This window comes from Staurois parvus, unplaced genomic scaffold (assembly GCF_062004578.1).
Source record: "Staurois parvus isolate SC_StPar_1 unplaced genomic scaffold, SC_StPar_1.0 ptg000813l, whole genome shotgun sequence".
Taxonomy (NCBI): Eukaryota; Metazoa; Chordata; class Amphibia; order Anura; family Ranidae; genus Staurois; species Staurois parvus.
Genome location: NW_028318609.1, coordinates 1,579,437 through 1,589,548, shown reverse-complemented (window position 1 = coordinate 1,589,548; position 10,112 = coordinate 1,579,437). Strand labels below are relative to the sequence as shown.

The following is a 10,112-nucleotide window of genomic DNA, read 5'->3' as shown; positions in this document are numbered from 1 at the left end:
TTTAAAGTCAATAAAACTTGGGCATTGGTGGTATGCTGGTGTGAATTTGTAAGCAGTGATACTGGAGAGTGTCATAGTTGTATACCTTTTCACGTCACGTGTATATCAGCTTTCATTAGCAAGTTCATTAGCTGTATACCGTGGATTAGTGTGATTATGTTTCAATCTTAGGGCAGATCACCACCATTCCTTATATGGTACAGCCGACAAAAGACACAAAGCGGCTCTTTTCATGCTTGGAAATTAATGGGATCCTTCAAAAGCAATGAGAAGATTATTCAGAAAGCAAACAAGAGAAAAATCAATGAAACTCAGAACCTGCCCTACAGGGCAGAGGGAAGGAGCAGACTCAGACAGCTTGTAAGAACCTGACGATACGGCCACACGGAGCTCTAGGAAGACTGGAAGAGCTGCAGGGGAAAGCAATTATTACAGGTGGGCACTTGTTTTCTTCACATTTCTGGGAGCTGACGACAAGTAATTATCAGACAAATATTAATTATATAAGAGTACAACATTTGTGATAAATACATATTTCTGCTGATTCAGATTTTTTTTCTTTTTTTTATTAAGAAATTAATGTTTTAGTTTTGTAGTAGGTTACATAAGTACTTGTTATAATAATAATTTGTAAGTAATGAGTACAAATAACACATCTCCGTATTTTAATTCCAAGAGTTGTATTAGATCATGTTTTCTCAGCAAAGTAATAAACTTCCATCTCATGTTGAAAAAATATTTTAATACATTATATTTAAAATTTTAAAGAATGATGTTCTAGGCATGATATTGCAACTTTTCTTTACTTTTTTAATAAATTATTTTCACATGGTGATCCAGTCAGGAAGTCTGTTATTTTTCAATTTACTTTAACAGATCAAGATGTCCAGACAAAGTAGGAGTAGAAGGATGAGACATTTACCTCTGGCAGGAGTGCTTACAATGATCAGCTTTTATTCATTTATGTAAAACCTTCCTCCCAAAACAGTAAAAAAAAGTTTGCATTTCCCTGGTTCCCACCGGGAGAAGACATTAGATTTTTCTGTTTCTGGGGAGAAGATGGGGAGACCCTGTGCAAAATTTGCCCACCCAGGGCAATCTGCTATCCTACACTGTGCTGCAATCCTCCTACGGGAATTTCCCACTAGCAACATGGAAATATGGCCAACCTCTTGACCCCCTTTGCAAACTGACACCCAAATTGAGACCGTTGGATAATCTCTCCATGTTTGAATCCATGTGTGTTAACCTCCCAGATTCTAAACACCCACTCTCTCACATGTATAAATTGGTTCTTAGTACGCAATCTGGGAGAAAGAACTTGAAATTGATTGAAATTTTCCCAACCTCATATACAGAGTGTCATTAAATTGGCCCACGCTTTTATTTGTACCCACACACAAGAGTCATCATACAAATTCCTTACCAGGTGCTATAAAACCCCAGATGCGGGCTGTTGGAGGGAATATGATCAAAGAGGCACATTCCTCCATCTTTGGTAGTATTGCCCTAAGATTACAGCTTTCTGGGAGTCAATTTCACAATGGATTAAGAAAATGACTCTTGGACCTATAGAGTGTACCCCTCTACACTTTCTATTTCATGGTGCCCCCTCTTCCATAAAATTATATAAGAAGAGTGTCATCCCTCATTTGCTGAATGTGGCAAAATCCTTAATCCCCAGATTCGGAAACCAATTACATGCCCTTCTCATAGTGATTGGAAAAAAGAGGTAGAAGCCATCATAGAACATCATGGAAGCTGAACGATGGGTGCATACAGTTAAAAACCAACAGGACAAATTTAAAGATGTGTGGATGGGTTGGATGTACTACTCTAACAAGATACCAGATGCCTGAGTACCTTTCAACATAATGAGTACCTACCTTAAGCTGGCCATACACGGGTCGAATTCCAAAATAATTTTCCTTCGAAAATCTTTTCTAAGAATTTGTGTTCGAATTTTGCACTGTTAGTGAGTCACAGAAATGGCCAATTTTTGTGTGACCATCGAATTTGAGTGATCGGGCATGTTGTTGGAAATTGTTTTAAAAACTAATGAATTTCGAGTCAAGAATGGGAGAATCGTACGAGAAATATAAATCTGTGACCTGGAAAGTAAAGAAAATTCTTGGCCATGAAAATTCTTTTCTGTAGCAACATGAGGAGAAATTGAAGGCTTGGTTTGTTGAATTTCTAAATCAATGGTGGTACCATCGGATTAGAAAACACACTAAATTTCCGATTTTCTAAAGAAAATTAATTCGGCATTCAACCCATGTATGGCCATCTTTAGTTTTAGTACTTGCCTGGGCAAATAGTCCTAATAAATCTATATACCTGCTCCCCTGGATTTGCATATTTACAGATTTGCGTCTTGTTTTTTATGCTCTTTTATTCAGTTCTGGTCTATGTTGTTTTCCTATAACGTATGCTGCTTTGAACTGTGCATTTGCTGACTTATTATGTCAGAGCCCTTTATGGTTCAAAATGCATCAGTATATTTCTGTACTGATCTGGCTGCCACGTGCAGCCAGGATGACTTTTGTGCGAACCTTTGCTAAAATGTTTATACGCCTGTGAATGCAGTCTCATGTATGTTATCTGTACTCTCCTGTTTTCTGTTATAATATCTGTAAACTTTGCTTATAAAAAAAAAAGTTTGCTGTCACTGCATTTGGGGTTCAGTTTTAGTTTGTTAGTCATGTCCATCTAAATCTTCTAGTCTAACACTACCCTCTCCCCAGACTGACAGTGTTGCCATCCAAGGGTGGCTCCATTGCTCCTCTATCCAGAGAGGAGACACCCTAAAACAGGAAGTGTATTACTGGCAGGATCACCAGGTGAAAATATAGGGGGAAAAGCCTAAAAAACAACAAATGCAGTCACTACATTTAAGGATCAGTAAGCTGCAATATGTTATGTTTGCTTTTGGGTTTAATAATCTAATTTTAATAATAGAATGTAAAAGTCTAAACCCCCTAAAAATGTGTGTGTGTGTGTGTGTGTGTATATATATATATTTTTTTTTGCAGCTTACCAGTCCTTAGATGGTGGCTTCATTTTTAAGGCTAAAAGCATTTTCTGCAAGTACAGAAAAATCCTATTGATCTTGTCAGAAATCGTTTGTTCTGTAGCTTCCTGTGCACTGAACCAAAATCTCAAACAATTCTCTTCTGTGAACTACAGAACACCTTCTCTCTTATGTAATCAAGAGAAGCAAAGGGGATTTGTAGTCCATATCAGGACTATTAATATACAGTATATTACACACACAAATGAACCCACCCTCCCCTGCATACCTGTATACAAAAAAAGAATACAAATGCAGCCAGCACATCTAAAGACTGTATATTACATTACATTGTCGATCTTGAGTTTGATATATTTTAATTTTTTGTACACACATGTCCTGTATCCTCTGCCCAAGTAAATAATGCTGCATTCTGAGAATTAAATGCCAAAGCAAACAGACATTTCAGTCCACGTTCATTTGAATACAGTTCAGCATTAAACAAAACAAGAGCTCTACTAGATACTTGTATATATTGAACAATTCATCCCAATGCAACTTTTACATTTACACTCCTTTTATTATATGGGGGTGATTTACTGAGGGAGTGTTTTTTTATTTTTTTTTAAATGGTTCAGTGAGGCTGGATACTCTACCTCTTACCTCTGAAGGAGCTGTTTGGTATGATGGATACTTTGCTCTCTGCTACAACTCTGTGAACTCCTTCATCCCCCTCCCACACACCTGATTAAAGAGCACACTGCAAAGACCTTTATTGGCTCTGGTATCATATTACTACCCACAACAATTGACATATAGGAAATAAACACCAGACTAGTAGATTGTAAATAAAGTACATACTGTATATTGTCAAAACAGCAAAGTAAAAAGTCAAAAATAATGAAGAATCTGTAAGAATGCAGTAAAACAACTGATGTGAGTACTAGACTATAATAGGGCAGCTAACCTAGACTACACAAATACTAGACCAAATTACTGTAACCTGGTATACACACCATTAATAAAGAACAGCATAAACAGTGAAAAGTATAACTGGCAATAAAAAGTCTTATAGCAACTCTCTGCAACAACTGATCAAAAAAGTATCCTAGAATGTGCTCCATGTATATATCCCCATGATGTAGTTAAATGTAGGTTTTTTTGGGTTGGGTTCCCTTAGGAGGTGTTTGTATAATACCTCCTAAATTGCAAACTTAAGCCAGCAAACCTTGGGGCCCGACCTATATGGTGGTGCACCTAGTTAATGTACGTGCATGCAGTAGTTGGCTCCTAGTAGAGACTAGTCCCCTTCCTGATCTGTTAGCAGTAGTATTAATCACATATACAGCAGTGGCTCACTAGTCCTGGCAGCACAGCAGATCTTGCACTGGATTCTTCTCTGTTTGGCAGTCCCTTTGGCTCTGTACTCAAGAATCCAGTCCCCACAGGCTCAGTGGCAGTGCTCTGGTCCTCACAGGTTCGGCTCCAACCTTCTGGTTCTCAGTGGCTCTGCCTGGTGTATGCACAGACACAAACAGTAGTGATGGTCCAACATCCCCGTGTATCGTTCGCGGTTGATGGTTGGTGGTTGAGGGGAGCTAATGAGCATCAAGGTACCCCTTTAAATAGGGGGGCCTCCTGATGCTGCCCCCTCCCCCTTGCGAATGAGAAAGGAGTACTTGTACCCCTACCCATTCACTAAAGGGTTGCATTGAGCAAAAAATAGATGACAGACTTTTTTTTATTAAAAAACAAAGTAACAGTGTTTGATAAATCCTATATTAAAAAAAAAAAAAGCCCAATAAATGGTCCCATCGTTGTAATCCATCATCAATCATGGCATCCAGCATTGTCACAATGACCCCGACTCGCCAAAATAAAAAAAACCTCAACGCCCGCTGACCTGTCTGCACGTGCCGAGTACTCACTGCAATCTGACCTTTGCTAGTCAGATATAAAAAATTGGGCAGAACTAGTAGTGATGTCACCGCTAGCACTACCCGATTGTGCTTTGATTGGCCAAAGCATTGCACCTGACCTGTGGTTTACACAGATCCAGTTCCTTTTCTCCAAGCCTATAATAAAGCTTACCTGTAGGCTAAATGCGCACAGTTTAGGAGATATTCTCTGTTTTTTTAAGCCAGCGCATGCGTTCTGCAGGAACGGCATATCTGTGCAGTTCCTTCAGAGCTATGTGCCATGGCACGGGACAGTATGAAGATCCACCCTGTTTTATCTCCCTGAATCCATCTTGCTACTCAACCCGCTTCATGAAAATCCTTTTTCTGGAAGAATGTTTCCACCTCCTCCACCTGTTGAGGTATAGGGTGAAGAGGAATTTGTGGTGGATAAAACTCTTGTTTCCTTGATCTGGTTCAATGAGAAGGGTATTGGCCAGAAGAAAATTCTTGGGAGCCTGAGGAGAATGTTCAAGCCCTAGATTAACAAGATTCCACCAGAGGTTTCTACACAAACCTAGCCCTAAGATGTCCAGGGAGGATGAGAGTACTGTCAGGGCCTGGACTTGAACCCAGGACCTTAGCTGTATCTGGGTGTAACTCTTCTCAGTGAGCTACCTGCAATGCTAAACAGCACACTGCCCAATCCATTGGACAATCCTGTCTTGTTTTCTGCTGAACCTTAAACTCTTGTGTCCGCAGTCTCTGGTCATCTCCTGTACTGTGTCCGCAGTTGCTGGTCATCTCCTGTACTGTGTCCGCAGTCTCTGATCATCTCCTGTACTGTGTCCGCAGTCTCTGGTCATCCCCTGTACTGTGTCTGCAGTCTCTGGTCATCTCCTGTACTGTGTCCGCAGTCGCTGGACAACTCCTGTACTGTGTCCTCAGTCTCTGGTCATCTCCTGTACTATGTCTGCAGTCTCTGGTCATCCCCTGTACTGTGTCCGCAGTCTCTGATCATCTCCTGTACTGTGTCCGCAGTCTCTGGTCATCCCCTGTACTGTGTCTGCAGTCTCTGGTCATCTCCTGTACTGTGTCCGCAGGCTCTGGTCATCCCCTGTACTGTGTCCGCAGGCTCTGGTCATCCCCTGTACTGTGTCCGTAGGCTCTGGTCATCCCCTGTACTGTGTTCGCAGTCTCTGGTCATCTCCTGTACTGTATCCGCAGTTGCTGGACATCTCCTGTACTGTGTCCGCAGTCGCTGGTCATCTCCTGTACTGTGTCCGCAGTCGCTGGACATCTCCTGTACTGTGTCTGCAGTCTCTGGTCATCTCCTGTGCTGTGTCCGCAGTCTCTGGTCATCCCCTGTACTGTGTCCGCAGTCTCTGGTCATCTCCTGTACTGTGTCTGCAGTCGCTGGTCATCTCCTGTACTGTGTCTGCAGTCGCTGGTCATCTCCTGTACTGTGTCCGCAGTCTCTGGTCATCTCCTGTACTATGTCCGCAGTCTCTGGTCTTCTCCTGTACTGTGTCCACAGTCTCTGGTCATTCCCTGTACTGTGTCCGCAGTCACTGGTCATTCCCTGTACTGTGTCCTCAGTCTCTGGGCATTCCCTGTACTATGTCCGCAGTCTCTGATCATCTCCTGTACTGTGACTGCAGTCCATTGGTTCAGAATATTTTTTTTCTTGTTTTTCACCTCTAAAACCTACGTGCATCTTATGGTCAGGTGCCTCTTATGAAGCACAAAATACGGTACATTTTTGGGCATGTTCCGTTCACCAACATTGTTCAGAACATCTCCAAGTTGCCATGTTGCATTGAATTCTGCAGAAAATTATAGCAGCTGCAGACTGGAAAGGAAAGGTTTTTTTTTAGAACATTAAATGACAATATGGCTTGTGTAGCGATTGTATACACAATATATATTCTTTTAATTTGTTATATCTTTTTCTACAAAAGTGGAGTTACCCTTTAAAGTGGGAGTAAACTCTCTGTCCTTATTTGTACCTACAGGTAAGCTTATAATAAAGCCTTAGGTGAAATGAATATCTCCTAAATATGCTAAATATGCACCGTTTAGGAGATATTCTAGCGGGCAGCAGCCGGCGATGCACTCTGAAGGAACAGCATACCCGTGCCATTCCTTCAGAGGTGTGTGTAGCGGGCGAGACTCCCATACGCATGTGTGGGAGTGATGTCATCACTGCACGGCCATTCAGACATCCACAGTGCATGAATCCAGAAGAAACACCAGGTGAAGATGGAAGCCTCTGCAGCGGTGACAGCGTGCCGCTGGAGGGCTTTGTTTCAAGGTAAGTTTTTCATAATGTATTAGTGTATACCAGCACATTATGATATTGCCTTGCAGATGGAAACTTTATTTTTTATAGAGTTTACCACTGCTTTAACCGCCTCCCGCATGCCATATAAGGAAATAATGGGTGCAAGACTGTTCTATCATTCCGGGAGGACGTCATATGACGCCTTCCCACTCTAACCGAGCATGCATGGCTCCGGTGGTGCGCAACACGGCGACACAGTAGATCACCGGTCAACGGAAAGAGCCGAAGACGTCGGCTCGGTCATGTGATCAGCTGTGTCTGATGATCAGTGTAGCCCCAGCAGTGCCACCTGTCAGTGTCCATCAATGCCAGCTGTTAGTGCTCATCAATGCCACCTGCCAGTTCCCATCAGTGCCACATCAATGTCACATATCAGTGCCTACCAATGCACATCAATGCCACATATCAGTGCCCATCTGAGCTGCCTTTCAGTGTCACCTATCAGTGCCAGTCAGTGCCACTTATCAATGCCAGTCAGTGTCACCAATCAGTGCTGCCAATCAGTGCCGCCTAGCAGTGCTGCCAATCAGTGCCAGTCAGTGCCGCCTATCAGTGCATGTCAGTGCCGCCTAACAGTGCCAGTCAGTGCTGCATATCAGTTCCGCCTATCAGTGTCACATATGAGTGCTGCCTTTCAGTGCCCATCAGTAATGCCTGACAATGCCCATCAGTGCCGCCTACCAGTGCCTCCTCATCATTGCCACCTATCAGTGCAGCCTATCAGTGCAGTTTCATTAGCTCACATCAGTGAAGGAGAAAAATCACTTATTTACAAAATGTTATAACTAAAAAAACTTTTTTCTTCAAAATGTTCAGGTTTTTTTGGTTTGTTTAACAAAAAATAAAACCCAGAGGTGATTAAATACCACCAAAAGAAAGCTCTATCTGTCTCAAAAAAAAAATGATAAAAATGTCATATGGGTACAGTGTTGTATGACTGTGCAATTGCCATTCAAAGTGTGACAGCGCTGAAAGCTGAATTGGGTTGGGCAGGAAGGGGGTATAAGTGCCCTGTAGGCAGGTGGTTAAGGGATTTTGTAGCATGCAAATGTCACTGGTGCCTAATGGAAACATACCTGTCTCTTGTTCCAGCATTGTCTTGTTAAGGGTAGAGTAAAAAACCTTTCTGCCAATCAGGGCACAACTTCATATACCCACGAAGTCTCATTCCTTGCTAGTTCTAGTGGGTGTTCTTTTTTCTTTTTTGTTTCAAACGTTTCTACTTTTGTAAACTTTTTTAAACTGTTAATAAGAAATGATCTTTAGGGGGGTGCAACTGTAAATTCTAACCCCCGTCCCCGTGTGTGTATGTATGTGTGTATATATACAGTATATATATGTGTGTGTGTATATATATATATATATATATATATATATAAGAATATGCATGCATCATACATACTAGGGGGGGTACAACTGGGGGAATCAATGGTGGAGAAGGATCTGGGAGTTCGGGTAGATCACAAGCTTAATAATGGCATGCAATGCCAAGCTGTGGTTTCTAAAGCAAGCAAAATCCTCTCTTGTATTAAAAGAGTTATAGACTCCAGAGAGAGAGATATCATATTACCCCGGTACAAATAATTAGTAACACCTCATCTGGAATATGCAGTTCAGTTTTGGGCACAAGTTCACAAAAAGGATATCGGGGAATTGGAGAAAGTACAGAGGACAACCAAACTGATAGGAGGCATGGAGGAGCTCAGCTATGAGGAAAGATTAACCCCTTCACACCTAAGGGTAACACAAATCTTAACACCTAAGCAAAATGTTGCAACTTTGACATGTGTTTAGAAAAACCATACATTTCATCACAACTACTTTGTGCATCCAGGTGGATTATACCTTTTTTTTGCAGGACAAACTGGGCTTTCATTTGGTGGTAAATGGTAATGGATATCTCCTGGGTTTTTTTTATTATCAAAGGAAAACTGGCCCAAAATCTTAAAAAAACTTTTTTTTTTAAATGTAGCAGTATATGTCTTGCTATTACCATAACCTACCACCAAAGAACAACCCAAAATAATTTCTCCTGCTCCTGATGATCACAGCAATACCACATATATGTATGTTAATTGTTGTTTGTACCTGTAGTACATCCCAGAAACAATAGTGTGCATTTTATTTTGTTTTTATTCTGCCACTGACACTGATACTAGTTTTTAAAAAAAACCCTGCTCCTCCCCAAAAAATACCGACCCTGACCTTCACCCAACGTTAACCTTGGCACTGACCTAGATCAAACCTTGATCTAAATATTTTTTTATTTTATTTTTTTATTATTTATTCGTTTATTTTACACACGCTTGGTTTTTTTTTCTCTCTGAAAGGACAGAGAGAGATACAATGTATCTCTCTCTTCCATTCGAAGAGAAAACACAGGGGTGGGCTTCACAGTGACTGATTACTGTGATAGCCAATCAGAGGCTATCACAGCGATCAGGTGACCCGGAATCTGGAGTTCCGGGTCCTGATTGTTGGAACGGGACTCAGGGCTCTCAGTAAGACCCTGGTCACTGAGCTGGGAGCGTGCCATGTGGTGCACTCCCAGCACAAAGACAGGTGTGCAAATTAGTGGCCCCATGGAAAAAAGCCCAGTTCAGTGGGGCCGCTAATTTGCGTACGGTCATTGTGAAGGGGTTAAAGCAGTGGTTCTCAACCTTTCTAATGCCGCGACCCCTTAATACAGTTCCTCATGTTGTGGTGACCCCCAACCATAAAATTATTTTCGTTGCTACTTCATAACTGTAATTTTGCAGTAATAGTGCCCCATCATTGGTATCAGTGGGAGGAATAGTGCCCAATCATTGGTGTCAGTGGGGGGAATACTGCCCCATCATTGGTGTCAGTGGGAGGA

The 10,112-nt window shown here is 41.7% G+C and overlaps 1 protein-coding gene across 1 annotated transcript in view; it reads left to right on the top strand.

Moving 5' to 3' along the window:
- Window positions 1–201: 201 nt before the first annotated feature.
- Window positions 202–10,112, top strand: part of LOC149444126 (proton channel OTOP3-like) — a 91,827-nt gene continuing 81,916 nt past the window's right edge. Inside the window, exon 1 of the mRNA XM_089654884.1 lies at window positions 202–435. The gene's annotated coding sequence lies outside the window, so the exon portion shown is untranslated. The remainder of the gene's footprint in view (window positions 436–10,112) is intronic.